Genomic DNA, 17,410 nt, shown 5'->3' with positions numbered 1-17,410 from the left:
TACATTCTTAGGCGTTTAATATGGGGTGTTGAGTCCATTTCGTTGAGCAAGGAGTAGCTCTTGTCTATTCCATATTTGGCTTAAGGAACTTTATCTGTGCTCATTTCAATCTCTGGTTTTATGCAGCACCCCAACTCACCTTTCCCCTTAAGCAAGCATAAGTTGGTTTTCTAAATTTGAGACCTTGTTCTGTTCTGTAATTCAGTTCCTGTGTAGCCATGTTTACATTCCGTGTATTACTGACATCTTATGATGTTTCTTTTTCTGTGTGACTTATTTCAGTTAGAATCATCATACCTGAATCCACTCATTGTGCTGCTAAGGGCCTGATGACACAGATTTCATTGCTGAGTGATATTGCTTTGTAAGTAATGACCACAACTTTTTTATCCATTTTTCACTTTCTGCGATGTTGAACTTGTACTCTAAACGAGGTTCTTGTAAACAGAGCCGTTCCAAACTTTGGGGTGGCTGTGTCTTTTTCATTTTAATTTCCCTAAGCTATAGGACCATAAGTGGAAGTGCCCTAGGTTCTGTTGCTTTGTTTTTTAGTTGTTTCAGGAAACACCATACACTTCTCCCCAGTGGTTCTTGGCAATTTACATCCCGCCCATCATGATAACAAGGCTCCCAGTTCTCCATGGCCTGTCCTGCCTTTCTGGATTTTACACTTTTTTCAGATGGCCCTTTTGACCGGGGGGAAGTGAGACTTCATTGTAGTGCAGATTTCCTTTGCAAGCTTGCTTGGTTGGCCAAAAAGGGCGTATGCGTTTTTTCCTGAATATATTCAGGAAAAAACGCATACGCCCTTTTTGGCCAAGTGCATCATTGTGGACGTTCTGCCTCTTTTCCTATGCTTTCAATGCAATTCCAGTCTACCTCCTGAAATCGGTTTCCTGCAATTCTGCCCCGCTTTCAAGTCCTCTTGGCAGCCTTACTTCAGTCTATTTTTGGACGATAGCTGTCATTTATAACTCTGCAGGTTTGTGAATTACAGTGCCCCTGAGCTCCTTTCTTCAACTCGCTTTCTTGTGACCTGGCCGCAACACCGCAGGATGGCTTCAGGCCCTAATCTGGTTCCGGCCCGGCATGCTGAGCCTTTGGTTAATTCCTCTTCCTGGTGGGAAATGAGAGTTGAATTTGCCCGTCCAGACACCTCCAGCTAGCCTCTCATTGGTTCTCACTATTCCTGTTCATCTTCCGCAGAAATTGCAAACTGGGCCAAACAGGAGGTTAAAGGGACTGACTCTCCAAGTCGGGAGAGTGTTAGTAAAGCGTCTGGAATGTTGCACCCGAGTACCAGGGGAGGAAAACTGAGACATATTTGAACACGTCTCCCGTTCACATGGTTGATCATACTCTGGGTTCCACATGCATGTTTTAGCTGAAGGAAGAATACCTTAAACCTGGAGAGTTGAGACCCGTGTAATGGGTACCATGCAATATGACTTCAAAGGGTCTTCATTTGCTCACCGAACCTCTCCAATCCTATCACTGCTGCGTTTATGCCCCTGTACACACGCTTGATTCTCTTTTGGAGACATAGCAATCCATAGGTTTTAAGATACTTACTAGTCAGGTACATTCTTAGGCGTTTAATATGGGGTTTTGAGTCCATTTCGTTGAGCAAGGAGTAGCTCTTGTCTATTCCATATTTGGCTTAAGGAACTTTATCTGTGCTCATTTCAATCTCTGGTTTTATGCAGCACCCCAACTCACCTTTCCCCTTAAGCAAGCATAAGTTGGTTTTCTAAATTTGAGACCCTGTTCTGTTTTGGAATGCAGTTCCTGTGTAGCCAAGTTTACATTCCGTGTATTAGTGATATCTTATGATGTTTCTTTTTCTGTGTGACTTATTTCAGTTAGAATCATCATACCTGAATCCACTCATTGTGCTGCTAAGGGCCTGATGACACAGATTTCATTGCTGAGTGATATTGCTTTGTAAGTAAATACCACAACTTCTTTATCCATTTTTCACTTTCTGCGATGTTGAACTTGTACTGTAAACGAGGTTCTTGTAAACAGAGCCGTTCCAAACTTTGGGGTGGCTGTGTCTTTTTGATTTTAATTTCCCTAAGCTATAGGACCATAAGTGGAAGTGCCCTAGGTTCTGTTGCTTTGTTTTTTAGTTGTTTCAGGAAACACCATACACTTCTCCCAAGTGGTTCTTGGCAATTTACATCCCGCCCATCAGCATAACAAGGCTCCCAGTTCTCCATGGCCTGCCCTGCCTTTCTGGATTTTACACTTTTTTCAGATGGTCCTTTTGACCGGGGGGAAGTGAGACTTCATTGTAGTGCAGATTTCCTTTGCAAGCTTGCTTGGTTGGCCAAAAAGTGCGTATGCGTTTTTTCCTGAATATATTCAGGAAAAAACGCATACGCCCTTTTTGGCCAAGTGCATCATTGTGGACGTTCTGCCTCTTTTCCTATGCTTTCAATGCAATTCCAGTCTACCTCCTGAAATCGGTTTCCTGCAATTCTGCCCCGCTTTCAAGTCCTCTTGGCAGCCTTACTTCAGTCTATTTTTGGACGATAGCTGTCATTTATAACTCTGCAGGTTTGTGAATTACAGTGCCCCTGAGCTCCTTTCTTCAACTCGCTTTCTTGTGACCTGGCCGCAACACCGCAGGATGGCTTCAGGCCCTAATCTGGTTCCGGCCCGGCATGCTGAGCCTTTGGTTAATTCCTCTTCCTGGTGGGAAATGAGAGTTGAATTTGCCCGTCCAGACACCTCCAGCTAGCCTCTCATTGGTTCTCACTATTCCTGTTCATCTTCCGCAGAAATTGCAAACTGGGCCAAACAGGAGGTTAAAGGGACTGACTCTCCAAGTCGGGAGAGTGTTAGTAAAGCGTCTGGAATGTTGCACCCGAGTACCAGGGGAGGAAAACTGAGACATATTTGAACACGTCTCCCGTTCACATGGTTGATCATACTCTGGGTTCCACATGCATGTTTTAGCTGAAGGAAGAATACCTTAAACCTGGAGAGTTGAGACCCGTGTAATGGGTACCATGCAATATGACTGCAAAGGGTCTTCATTTGCTCACCGAACCTCTCCAATCCTATCACTGCTGCGTTTATGCCCCTGTACACACGCTTGATTCTCTTTTGGAGACATAGCAATCCATAGGTTTTAAGATACTTACTAGTCAGGTACATTCTTAGGCGTTTAATATGGGGTTTTGAGTCCATTTCGTTGAGCAAGGAGTAGCTCTTGTCTATTCCATATTTGGCTTAAGGAACTTTATCTGTGCTCATTTCAATCTCTGGTTTTATGCAGCACCCCAACTCACCTTTCCCCTTAAGCAAGCATAAGTTGGTTTTCTAAATTTGAGACCCTGTTCTGTTTTGGAATGCAGTTCCTGTGTAGCCAAGTTTACATTCCGTGTATTAGTGATATCTTATGATGTTTCTTTTTCTGTGTGACTTATTTCAGTTAGAATCATCATACCTGAATCCACTCATTGTGCTGCTAAGGGCCTGATGACACAGATTTCATTGCTGAGTGATATTGCTTTGTAAGTAAATACCACAACTTCTTTATCCATTTTTCACTTTCTGCGATGTTGAACTTGTACTGTAAACGAGGTTCTTGTAAACAGAGCCGTTCCAAACTTTGGGGTGGCTGTGTCTTTTTCATTTTAATTTCCCTAAGCTATAGGACCATAAGTGGAAGTGCCCTAGGTTCTGTTGCTTTGTTTTTTAGTTGTTTCAGGAAACACCATACACTTCTCCCAAGTGGTTCTTGGCAATTTACATCCCGCCCATCAGCATAACAAGGCTCCCAGTTCTCCATGGCCTGCCCTGCCTTTCTGGATTTTACACTTTTTTCAGATGGTCCTTTTGACCGGGGGGAAGTGAGACTTCATTGTAGTGCAGATTTCCTTTGCAAGCTTGCTTGGTTGGCCAAAAAGTGCGTATGCGTTTTTTCCTGAATATATTCAGGAAAAAACGCATACGCCCTTTTTGGCCAAGTGCATCATTGTGGACGTTCTGCCTCTTTTCCTATGCTTTCAATGCAATTCCAGTCTACCTCCTGAAATCGGTTTCCTGCAATTCTGCCCCGCTTTCAAGTCCTCTTGGCAGCCTTACTTCAGTCTATTTTTGGACGATAGCTGTCATTTATAACTCTGCAGGTTTGTGAATTACAGTGCCCCTGAGCTCCTTTCTTCAACTCGCTTTCTTGTGACCTGGCCGCAACACCGCAGGATGGCTTCAGGCCCTAATCTGGTTCCGGCCCGGCATGCTGAGCCTTTGGTTAATTCCTCTTCCTGGTGGGAAATGAGAGTTGAATTTGCCCGTCCAGACACCTCCAGCTAGCCTCTCATTGGTTCTCGCTATTCCTGTTCATCTTCCGCAGAAATTGCAAACTGGGCCAAACAGGAGGTTAAAGGGACTGACTCTCCAAGTCGGGAGAGTGTTAGTAAAGCGTCTGGAATGTTGCACCCGAGTACCAGGGGAGGAAAACTGAGACATATTTGAACACGTCTCCCGTTCACATGGTTGATCATACTCTGGGTTCCACATGCATGTTTTAGCTGAAGGAAGAATACCTTAAACCTGGAGAGTTGAGACCCGTGTAATGGGTACCATGCAATATGACTTCAAAGGGTCTTCATTTGCTCACCGAACCTCTCCAATCCTATCACTGCTGCGTTTATGCCCCTGTACACACGCTTGATTCTCTTTTGGAGACATAGCAATCCATAGGTTTTAAGATACTTACTAGTCAGGTACATTCTTAGGCGTTTAATATGGGGTTTTGAGTCCATTTCGTTGAGCAAGGAGTAGCTCTTGTCTATTCCATATTTGGCTTAAGGAACTTTATCTGTGCTCATTTCAATCTCTGGTTTTATGCAGCACCCCAACTCACCTTTCCCCTTAAGCAAGCATAAGTTGGTTTTCTGAATTTGAGAACCTGTTCTGTTTTGGAATGCAGTTCCTGTGTAGCCAAGTTTACATTCCGTGTATTAGTGATATCTTATGATGTTTCTTTTTCTGTGTGACTTATTTCAGTTAGAATCATCATACCTGAATCCACTCATTGTGCTGCTAAGGGCCTGATGACACAGATTTCATTGCTGAGTGATATTGCTTTGTAAGTAAATACCACAACTTCTTTATCCATTTTTCACTTTCTGCGATGTTGAACTTGTACTGTAAACGAGGTTCTTGTAAACAGAGCCGTTCCAAACTTTGGGGTGGCTGTGTCTTTTTCATTTTAATTTCCCTAAGCTATAGGACCATAAGTGGAAGTGCCCTAGGTTCTGTTGCTTTGTTTTTTAGTTGTTTCAGGAAACACCATACACTTCTCCCAAGTGGTTCTTGGCAATTTACATCCCGCCCATCAGCATAACAAGGCTCCCAGTTCTCCATGGCCTGTCCTGCCTTTCTGGATTTTACACTTTTTTCAGATGGCCCTTTTGACCGGGGGGAAGTGAGACTTCATTGTAGTGCAGATTTCCTTTGCAAGCTTGCTTGGTTGGCCAAAAAGGGCGTATGCGTTTTTTCCTGAATATATTCAGGAAAAAACGCATATGCCCTTTTTGGCCAAGTGCATCATTGTGGACGTTCTGCCTCTTTTCCTATGCTTTCAATGCAATTCCAGTCTACCTCCTGAAATCGGTTTCCTGCAATTCTGCCCCGCTTTCAAGTCCTCTTGGCAGCCTTACTTCAGTCTATTTTTGGACGATAGCTGTCATTTATAACTCTGCAGGTTTGTGAATTACAGTGCCCCTGAGCTCCTTTCTTCAACTCGCTTTCTTGTGACCTGGCCGCAACACCGCAGGATGGCTTCAGGCCCTAATCTGGTTCCGGCCCGGCATGCTGAGCCTTTGGTTAATTCCTCTTCCTGGTGGGAAATGAGAGTTGAATTTGCCCGTCCAGACACCTCCAGCTAGCCTCTCATTGGTTCTTGCTATTCCTGTTCATCTTCCGCAGAAATTGCAAACTGGGCCAAACAGGAGGTTAAAGGGACTGACTCTCCAAGTGGGGAGAGTGTTAGTAAAGCGTCTGGAATGTTGCACCCGAGTACCAGGGAAGGAAAACTGAGACATATTTGAACACGTCTCCCGTTCACATGGTTGATCATACTCTGGGTTCCACATGCATGTTTTAGCTGAAGGAAGAATACTTTAAACCTGGAGAGTTGAGACCCGTGTAATGGGTACCATGCAATATGACTTCAAAGGGTCTTCATTTGCTCACCGAACCTCTCCAATCCTATCACTGCTGCGTTTATGCCCCTGTACACACGCTTGATTCTCTTTTGGAGACATAGCAATCCATAGGTTTTAAGATACTTACTAGTCAGGTACATTCTTAGGCGTTTAATATGGGGTTTTGAGTCCATTTCGTTGAGCAAGGAGTATCTCTTGTCTATTCCATATTTGGCTTAAGGAACTTTATCTGTGCTCATTTCAATCTCTGGTTTTATGCAGCACGCCAACTCACCTTTCCCCTTAAGCAAGCATAAGTTGGTTTTCTAAATTTGAGACCCTGTTCTGTTCTGTAATTCAGTTCCTGTGTAGCCAAGTTTACATTCCGTGTATTACTGATATCTTATGATGTTTCTTTTTCTGTGTGACTTATTTCAGTTAGAATCATCATACCTGAATCCACTCATTGTGCTGCTAAGGGCCTGATGACACAGATTTCATTGCTGAGTGATATTGCTTTGTAAGTAAATACCACAACTTCTTTATCCATTTTTCACTTTCTGTGATGTTGAAGTTGTACTGTAAACGAGGTTCTTGTAAACAGAGCCGTTCCAAACTTTGGGGTGGCTGTGTCTTTTTGATTTTAAATTCCCTAAGCTATAGGACCATAAGTGGAAGTGCCCTAGGCTCTGTTGCTTTGTTTTTTAGATGTTTCAGGAAACACCATACACTTCTCCCGAGTGGTTGTTGGCAAATTACATCCCGCCCATCAGCATAACAAGGCTCCCAATTCTCCATGGCCTTTCCTGCCTTTCTGGATTTTACACTTTTTTCAGATGGCCCTTTTGACCGGGGGGAAGTGAGACTTCATTGTAGTGCAGATTTCCTTTGCAAGCTTGCTTGGTTGGCCAAAAAGGGCGTATGCGTTTTTTCCTGAATATATTCAGGAAAAAACGCATACGCCCTTTTTGGCCAAGTGCATCATTGTGGACGTTCTGCCTCTTTTCCTATGCTTTCAATGCAATTCCAGTCTACCTCCTGAAATCGGTTTCCTGCAATTCTGCCCCGCTTTCAAGTCCTCTTGGCAGCCTTACTTCAGTCTATTTTTGGACGATAGCTGTCATTTATAACTCTGCAGGTTTGTGAATTACAGTGCCCCTGAGCTCCTTTCTTCAACTCGCTTTCTTGTGACCTGGCCGCAACACCGCAGGATGGCTTCAGGCCCTAATCTGGTTCCGGCCCGGCATGCTGAGCCTTTGGTTAATTCCTCTTCCTGGTGGGAAATGAGAGTTAAATTTGCCCGTTCAGACACCTCCAGCTAGCCTCTCATTGGTTCTCGCTATTCCTGTTCATCTTCCGCAGAAATTGCAAACTGGGCCAAACAGGAGGTTAAAGGGACGGACTCTCCAAGTCGGGAGAGTGTTAGTAAAGTGTCTGGAATGTTGCACCCGAGTACCAGGAGAGGAAAACTGAGACATATTTGAACACGTCTCCCGTTCACATGGTTGATCATACTCTGGGTTCCACACGCATGTTTTAGCTGAAGGAAGAATACCTTAAACCTGGAGAGTTGAGACCCGTGTAATGGGTACCATGCAATATGACTTCAAAGGGTCTTCATTTGCTCACCGAACCTCTCCAATCCTATCACTGCTGCGTTTATGCCCCTGTACACACGCTTGATTCTCTTTTGGAGACATAGCAATCTATAGGTTTTAAGATACTTACTAGTCAGGTACATTCTTAGGCGTTTAATATGCGGTGTTGAGTCCATTTCGTTGAGCAAGGAGTAGCTCTTGTCTATTCCATATTTGGCTTAAGGAACTTTATCTGTGCTCATTTCAATCTCTGGTTTTATGCAGCACCCCAACTCACCTTTCCCCTTAAGCAAGCATAAGTTGGTTTTCTAAATTTGAGACCCTTTTCTGTTCTGTAATTCAGTTCCTGTGTAGCCAAGTTTACATTCCGTGTATTAGTGATATCTTATGATGTTTCTTTTTCTGTGTGACTTATTTCAGTTAGAATCATCATACCTGAATCCACTCATTGTGCTGCTAAGGGCCTGATGACACAGATTTCATTGCTGAGTGATATTGCTTTGTAAGTAAATACCACAACTTCTTTATCCATTTTTCACTTTCTGCGATGTTGAACTTGTACTGTAAACGAGGTTCTTGTAAACAGAGCCGTTCCAAACTTTGGGGTGGCTGTGTCTTTTTCATTTTAATTTCCCTAAGCTATAGGACCATAAGTGGAAGTGCCCTAGGTTCTGTTGCTTTGTTTTTTAGTTGTTTCAGGAAACACCATACACTTCTCCCAAGTGGTTCTTGGCAATTTACATCCCGCCCATCAGCATAACAAGGCTCCCAGTTCTCCATGGCCTGTCCTGCCTTTCTGGATTTTACACTTTTTTCAGATGGCCCTTTTGACCGGGGGGAAGTGAGACTTCATTGTAGTGCAGATTTCCTTTGCAAGCTTGCTTGGTTGGCCAAAAAGGGCGTATGCGTTTTTTCCTGAATATATTCAGGAAAAAACGCATACGCCCTTTTTGGCCAAGTGCATCATTGTGGACGTTCTGCCTCTTTTCCTATGCTTTCAATGCAATTCCAGTCTACCTCCTGAAATCGGTTTCCTGCAATTCTGCCCCGCTTTCAAGTCCTCTTGGCAGCCTTACTTCAGTCTATTTTTGGACGATAGCTGTCATTTATAACTCTGCAGGTTTGTGAATTACAGTGCCCCTGAGCTCCTTTCTTCAACTCGCTTTCTTGTGACCTGGCCGCAACACCGCAGGATGGCTTCAGGCCCTAATCTGGTTCCGGCCCGGCATGCTGAGCCTTTGGTTAATTCCTCTTCCTGGTGGGAAATGAGAGTTGAATTTGCCCGTCCAGACACCTCCAGCTAGCCTCTCATTGGTTCTCGCTATTCCTGTTCATCTTCCGCAGAAATTGCAAACTGGGCCAAACAGGAGATTAAAGGGACTGACTCTCCAAGTGGGGAGAGTGTTAGTAAAGCGTCTGGAATGTTGCACCCGAGTACCAGGGGAGGAAAACTGAGACATATTTGAACACGTCTCCCGTTCACATGGTTGATCATACTCTGGGTTCCACATGCATGTTTTAGCTGAAGGAAGAATACCTTAAACCTGGAGAGTTGAGACCCGTGTAATGGGTACCATGCAATATGACTTCAAAGGGTCTTCATTTGCTCACCGAACCTCTCCAATCCTATCACTGCTGCGTTTATGCCCTGTACACACGCTTGATTCTCTTTTGGAGACATAGCAATCCATAGGTTTTAAGATACTTACTAGTCAGGTACATTCTTAGGCGTTTAATATGGAGTTTTGAGTCCATTTCGTTGAGCAAGGAGTAGCTCTTGTCTATTCCATATTTGGCTTAAGGAACTTTATCTGTGCTCATTTCAATCTCTGGTTTTATGCAGCACCCCAACTCACCTTTCCCCTTAAGCAAGCATAAGTTGGTTTTCTGAATTTGAGAACCTGTTCTGTTTTGGAATGCAGTTCCTGTGTAGCCAAGTTTACATTCCGTGTATTAGTGATATCTTATGATGTTTCTTTTTCTGTGTGACTTATTTCAGTTAGAATCATCATACCTGAATCCACTCATTGTGCTGCTAAGGGCCTGATGACACAGATTTCATTGCTGAGTGATATTGGTTTGTAAGTAAATACCACAACTTCTTTATCCATTTTTCACTTTCTGCGATGTTGAACTTGTACTGTAAACGAGGTTCTTGTAAACAGAGCCGTTCCAAACTTTGGGGTGGCTGTGTCTTTTTCATTTTAATTTCCCTAAGCTATAGGACCATAAGTGGAAGTGCCCTAGGTTCTGTTGCTTTGTTTTTTAGTTGTTTCAGGAAACACCATACACTTCTCCCAAGTGGTTGTTGGCAATTTACATCCCGCCCATCAGCATAACAAGGCTCCCAGTTCTCCATGGCCTGTCCTGCCTTTCTGGATTTTACACTTTTTTCAGATGGCCCTTTTGACCGGGGGGAAGTGAGACTTCATTGTAGTGCAGATTTCCTTTGCAAGCTTGCTTGGTTGGCCAAAAAGGGCGTATGCGTTTTTTCCTGAATATATTCAGGAAAAAACGCATACGCCCTTTTTGGCCAAGTGCATCATTGTGGACGTTCTGCCTCTTTTCCTATGCTTTCAATGCAATTCCAGTCTACCTCCTGAAATCGGTTTCCTGCAATTCTGCCCCGCTTTCAAGTCCTCTTGGCAGCCTTACTTCAGTCTATTTTTGGACGATAGCTGTCATTTATAACTCTGCAGGTTTGTGAATTACAGTGCCCCTGAGCTCCTTTCTTCAACTCGCTTTCTTGTGACCTGGCCGCAACACCGCAGGATGGCTTCAGGCCCTAATCTGGTTCCGGCCCGGCATGCTGAGCCTTTGGTTAATTCCTCTTCCTGGTGGGAAATGAGAGTTGAATTTGCCCGTCCAGACACCTCCAGCTAGCCTCTCATTGGTTCTCGCTATTCCTGTTCATCTTCCGCAGAAATTGCAAACTGGGCCAAACAGGAGGTTAAAGGGACTGACTCTCCAAGTGGGGAGAGTGTTAGTAAAGCGTCTGGAATGTTGCACCCGAGTACCAGGGGAGGAAAACTGAGACATATTTGAACACGTCTCCCGTTCACATGGTTGATCATACTCTGGGTTCCACATGCATGTTTTAGCTGAAGGAAGAATACCTTAAACCTGGAGAGTTGAGACCCGTGTAATGGGTACCATGCAATATGACTTCAAAGGGTCTTCATTTGCTCACCGAACCTCTCCAATCCTATCACTGCTGCGTTTATGCCCCTGTACACACGCTTGATTCTCTTTTGGAGACATAGCAATCCATAGGTTTTAAGATACTTACTAGTCAGGTACATTCTTAGGCGTTTAATATGGGGTATTGAGTCCATTTCGTTGAGCAAGGAGTATCTCTTGTCTATTCCATATTTGGCTTAAGGAACTTTATCTGTGCGCATTTCAATCTCTGGTTTTATGCAGCACGCCAACTCACCTTTACCCTTAAGCAAGCATAAGTTGGTTTTCTAAATTTGAGACCCTGTTCTGTTCTGTAATTCAGTTCCTGTGTAGCCAAGTTTACATTCCGTGTATTAGTGATATCTTATGATGTTTCTTTTTCTGTGTGACTTATTTCAGTTAGAATCATCATACCTGAATCCACTCATTGTGCTGCTAAGGGCCTGATGACACAGATTTCATTGCTGAGTGATATTGCTTTGTAAGTAAATACCACAACTTCTTTATCCGTTTTTCACTTTCTGCAATGTTGAACTTGTACTGTAAACGAGGTTCTTGTAAACAGAGCCGTTCCAAACTTTGGGGTGGCTGTGTCTTTTTCATTTTAATTTCCCTAAGCTATAGGACCATAAGTGGAAGTGCCCTAGGTTCTGTTGCTTTGTTTTTTAGTTGTTTCAGGAAACACCATACACTTCTCCCAAGTGGTTCTTGGCAATTTACATCCCGCCCATCAGCATAACAAGGCTCCCAGTTCTCCATGGCCTGTCCTGCCTTTCTGGATTTTACACTTTTTTCAGATGGCCCTTTTGACCGGGGGGAAGTGAGACTTCATTGTAGTGCAGATTTCCTTTGCAAGCTTGCTTGGTTGGCCAAAATGGGCGTATGCGTTTTTTCCTGAATATATTCAGGAAAAAACGCATACGCCCTTTTTGGCCAAGTGCATCATTGTGGACGTTCTGCCTCTTTTCCTATGCTTTCAATGCAATTCCAGTCTACCTCCTGAAATCGGTTTCCTGCAATTCTGCCCCGCTTTCAAGTCCTCTTGGCAGCCTTACTTCAGTCTATTTTTGGACGATAGCTGTCATTTATAACTCTGCAGGTTTGTGAATTACAGTGCCCCTGAGCTCCTTTCTTCAACTCGCTTTCTTGTGACCTGGCCGCAACACCGCAGGATGGCTTCAGGCCCTAATCTGGTTCCGGCCCGGCATGCTGAGCCTTTGGTTAATTCCTCTTCCTGGTGGGAAATGAGAGTTGAATTTGCCCGTCCAGACACCTCCAGCTAGCCTCTCATTGGTTCTCGCTATTCCTGTTCATCTTCCGCAGAAATTGCAAACTGGGCCAAACAGGAGGTTAAAGGGACTGACTCTCCAAGTGGGGAGAGTGTTAGTAAAGCGTCTGGAATGTTGCACCCGAGTACCAGGGGAGGAAAACTGAGACATATTTGAACACGTCTCCCGTTCACATGGTTGATCATACTCTGGGTTCCACATGCATGTTTTAGCTGAAGGAAGAATACCTTAAACCTGGAGAGTTGAGACCCGTGTAATGGGTACCATGCAATATGACTTCAAAGGGTCTTCATTTGCTCACCGAACCTCTCCAATCCTATCACTGCTGCGTTTATGCCCCTGTACACACGCTTGATTCTCTTTTGGAGACATAGCAATCCATAGGTTTTAAGATACTTACTAGTCAGGTACATTCTTAGGCGTTTAATATGGGGTTTTGAGTCCATTTCGTTGAGCAAGGAGTATCTCTTGTCTATTCCATATTTGGCTTAAGGAACTTTATCTGTGCTCATTTCAATCTCTGGTTTTATGCAGCACGCCAACTCACCTTTACCCTTAAGCAAGCATAAGTTGGTTTTCTAAATTTGAGACCCTGTTCTGTTCTGTAATTCAGTTCCTGTGTAGCCAAGTTTACATTCCGTGTATTACTGATATCTTATGATGTTTCTTTTTCTGTGTGACTTATTTCAGTTAGAATCATCATACCTGAATCCACTCATTGTGCTGCTAAGGGCCTGATGACACAGATTTCATTGCTGAGTGATATTGCTTTGTAAGTAAATACCACAACTTCTTTATCCATTTTTCACTTTCTGTGATGTTGAACTTGTACTGTAAACGAGTTTCTTGTAAACAGAGCCGTTCCAAACTTTGGGGTGGCTGTGTCTTTTTGATTTTAAATTCCCTAAGCTATAGGACCATAAGTGGAAGTGCCCTAGGCTCTGTTGCATTGTTTTTTAGATGTTTCAGGAAACACCATACACTTCTCCCGAGTGGTTGTTGGCAAATTACATCCCGCCCATCAGCATAACAAGGCTCCCAATTCTCCATGGCCTGTCCTGCCTTTCTGGATTTTACACTTTTTTCAGATGGCCCTTTTGACCGGGGGGATGTGAGACTTCATTGTAGTGCAGATTTCCTTTGCAAGCTTGCTTGGTTGGCCAAAAAGGGCGTATGCGTTTTTTCCTGAATATATTCAGGAAAAAACGCATACGCCCTTTTTGGCCAAGTGCATCATTGTGGACGTTCTGCCTCTTTTCCTATGCTTTCAATGCAATTCCAGTCTACCTCCTGAAATCGGTTTCCTGCAATTCTGCCCCGCTTTCAAGTCCTCTTGGCAGCCTTACTTCAGTCTATTTTTGGACGATAGCTGTCATTTATAACTCTGCAGGTTTGTGAATTACAGTGCCCCTGAGCTCCTTTCTTCAACTCGCTTTCTTGTGACCTGGCCGCAACACCGCAGGATGGCTTCAGGCCCTAATCTGGTTCCGGCACGGCACGCTGAGCCTTTGGTTAATTCCTCTTCCTGGTGGGAAATGAGAGTTGAATTTGCCCGTCCAGACACCTCCAGCTAGCCTCTCATTGGTTCTCGCTATTCCCGTTCATCTTCCGCAGAAATTGCAAACTGGGCCAAACAGGAGGCTAAAGGGACTGACTCTCCAAGTCGAGAGAGTGTTAGTAAAGCGTCTGGAATGTTGCACCCGAGTACCAGGGGAGGAAAACTGAGACATATTTGAACACGTCTCCCGATCACATGGTTGATCATACTCTAGGTTCCACATGCATGTTTTAGATGAAGGAACAATACCTTAAACCTGGAGAGTTGAAACCCGTGGAATGGGTACCATGCAATATGACTTCAAAGGGTCTTCATTTGCTCACGAACCTCTCCAATCCTATCACTGCTGCGTTTATGCCCCTGTACACATGCTTGATTCTCTTTCGGAGACATAGCAATCCATAGGTTTTAAGATACTTACTAGTCAGGTGCATTCTTAGGCGTTTAATATGGGGTTTTGTGTCCATTTCGTTGAGCAAGGAGTAGCTCTTGTGTATTCCATATTTGGCTTAAGGAACTTTATCTGTGCTCATTTCAATCTCTGGTTTTATGCAGCACCCCAACTCACCTTTCACCTTAAGCAAGCATAAGTTGGTTTTCTAAATTTGAGACCCTGTTCTGTTTTGGAATGCAGTTCCTGTGTAGCCAAGTTTACATTCCGTGTATTAGTGATATCTTATGATGTTTCTTTTTCTGTGTGACTTATTTCAGTTAGAATCATCGTACCTGAATCCACTCATTATGCTGCTACGGGCCTGATGACATAGATTTCATTGCTGAGTGATACTCCATTGTACGTAAGTACCACAAGTTCTTTATCCATTTTTCACTTTCTGTGATATTGAACTTGTACGGTAAACGAGGTTCTTGTAAATGGAGGCGTCCCAAACATTGGGGTGGCTGTGTCTTTTTGATTTTAATTTCCCTAAGCTATAGGACCATAAGCGCAAGTGCCCTCGGCTCTGTTGCTTGGTTTTTTAGATGTTTCAGGAAACACCATACACTTCTCCTGAGTGTCTGTTGGCAATTTACATCCCGCCCATCAGCATAACAAGGCTCCCAGTTCTCCATGGCCTGTCCTGCCTTTCTGGATTTTACACTTTTTTCAGATGGCCCTTTTGACCGGGGGGAAGTGAGACTTCATTGTAGTGCAGATTTCCTTTGCAAGTTTGCTTGGTTGGCCAAAAAGGGCGTATGCGTTTTTTCCTGAATATATTCAGGAAAAAACGCATACGCCCTTTTTGGCCAAGTGCATCATTGTGGACGTTCTGCCTCTTTTCCTATGCTTTCAATGCAATTCCAGTCTACCTCCTGAAATCGGTTTCCTGCAATTCTGCCCCGCTTTCAAGTCCTCTTGGCAGCCTTACTTCAGTATATTTTTGGACGATAGCTGTCATTTATAACTCTGCAGGTTTGTGAATTACAGTGCCCCTGAGCTCCTTTCTTCAACTCGCTTTCTTGTGGCCTGACCGCAACACCGCAGGATGTCTTCAGGCCCTAATCTGGTTCTGGCACGGCACGCTGAGCCTTTGGTTAATTCTTCTTCCTGGTGGGAAATGAGAGTTAAATTTGCCCATCCATACACCTCCAGCTATTCTTTCATTGGTTCTCGCTATTCCTGTTCATCTTCCACAGAAATTGCAAACTGGGCCAAACAGGAGGTTAAAGGGACTGACTCTCCAAGTCGGGAGAGTGTTAGTAAAGCGTCTGTAAAGTTGCACCCGAGTACCAGGGTACGAAAACTGAGACATATTTGAACACGTCTCCCGATCACATGGTTGATCATACTCTAGGTTCCACATGCATGTTTTAGCTGAAGGAAGAATACCTGAAATCTGGGTAGTTGAAACCCGTGGAATGGGTACCATGCAATATGACTTCAAAGGGACTTCATTTGCTCACGAACCTCTCCAATCCTATCACTGCTGCGTTTATGCCCCTGTACACATGCTTGATTCTCTTTCGGAGACATAGCAATCCATAGGTTCTAAGATACTTACTAGTCAGGTACATTCTTAGGCGTTTAATATGGGGTGTTGAGTCCATTTCGTTGAGCAAGGAGTAGCTCTTGTCTATTCCATATTTGGCTTAAGGAACTTTATCTGTGCTCATTTCAATCTCTGGTTTTATGCAGCACGCCAACTCACCTTTCCCCTTAAGCAAGCATAAGTTAGTTTTCTAAATTTGAGACCCTGTTCTGTTCTGTAATTCAGTTCCTGTGTAGCCAAGTTTCCATTCCGTGTATTACTGATATCTTATGATGTTTCTTTTTCTGTGTGACTTATTTCAGTTAGAATCATCATACCTGAATCCACTCATTGTGCTGCTAAGGGCCTGTTGACACAGATTTCATTGCTGAGTGATATTGCTTTGTAAGGAAATACCACAACTTCTTTATCCATTTTTCACTTTCTGCGATGTTGACCTTGTACTGTAAACGAGGTTCTTGTAAACAGAGCCGTTCCAAACTTTGGGGTGGCTGTGTCTTTTTGATTTTAATTTCCCTAAGCTATAGGACCATAAGTGGAAGTGCCCTAGGTTCTGTTGCTTTGTTTTTTAGTTGTTTCAGGAAACACCATACACTTCTCCCAAGTGGTTGTTGGCAATTTACATCCCGCCCATCAGCATAACAAGGCTCCCAGTTCTCCATGGCCTGTCCTGCCTTTCTGGATTTTACACTTTTATCAGATGGCCCTTTTGACCGGGCGGAAGTGAGACTTCATTGTAGTGCAGATTTCCTTTGCAAGCTTGCTTGGTTGGCCAAAAAGGGCGTATGCGTTTTTTCCTGAATATATTCAGGAAAAAACGCATACGCCCTTTTTGGCCAAGTGCATCATTGTGGACGTTCTGCCTCTTTTCCTATGCTTTCAATGCAATTCCAGTCTACCTCCTGAAATCGGTTTCCTGCAATTCTGCCCCACTTTCAAGTCCTCTTGGCAGCCTTACTTCAGTCTATTTTTGGACGATAGCTGTCATTTATAACTCTGCAGGTTTGTGAATTACAGTGCCCCTGAGCTCCTTTCTTCAACTCGCTTTCTTGTGAGCTGGCCGCAACACCGCAGGATGGCTTCAGGCCCTAATCTGATTCCGGTACGGCATGCTGAGCCTTTGGTTATTTCCTCTTCCTGGTGGGAAATGAGAGTTAAATTTGCCCGTCCAGACATCTCCAGCTAGCCTCTCATTGGTTCTCGCTATTCCTGTTCATCTTCCGCAGAAATTGGAAACTGTGCCAAACAGGAGATTAAAGGCGCTGACTCTCCAAGTGGGGAGAGTGTTAGTAAAGCGTCTGGAATGTTGCACCCGAGTACCAGGGTACGAAAACTGAGACATATTTGAACACGTCTCCCGATCACATGGTTGATCATACTCTAGGTTCCACATGCATGTTTTAGCTGAAGGAAGAATACCTTAAACCTGGAGAGTTAAGACCCGTGTAATGGGTACCATGCAATATGACTTAAAAGGGTCTTCATTTGCTCACCGAACCTCTCCAATCCTATCACTGCTGCGTTTATGCCCCTGTACACATGCTTGATTCTCTTTCGGAGACATAGCAATCCATAGGTTTTAAGATACTTACTAGTCAGGTACATTCTTAGGCGTTTAATATGGGGTTTTGAG

At 43.9% G+C, this 17,410-nt stretch overlaps 1 long non-coding RNA gene across 4 annotated transcripts in view; it reads left to right on the top strand.

Moving 5' to 3' along the window:
- The window catches only part of LOC307181126, an 872,172-nt gene that overhangs the window by 755,008 nt on the left and 99,754 nt on the right, over positions 1–17,410 (top strand). The gene's annotated exons all lie outside the window — the stretch shown is intronic.

Source organism: Stenella coeruleoalba (genome assembly GCF_951394435.1).
Source record: "Stenella coeruleoalba genome assembly, contig: scaffold_33, whole genome shotgun sequence".
Taxonomy (NCBI): Eukaryota; Metazoa; Chordata; class Mammalia; order Artiodactyla; family Delphinidae; genus Stenella; species Stenella coeruleoalba.
The sequence above is the reverse complement of the archived record's forward strand: the minus strand, read 5'-3'. Positions and strand labels throughout refer to the sequence as shown.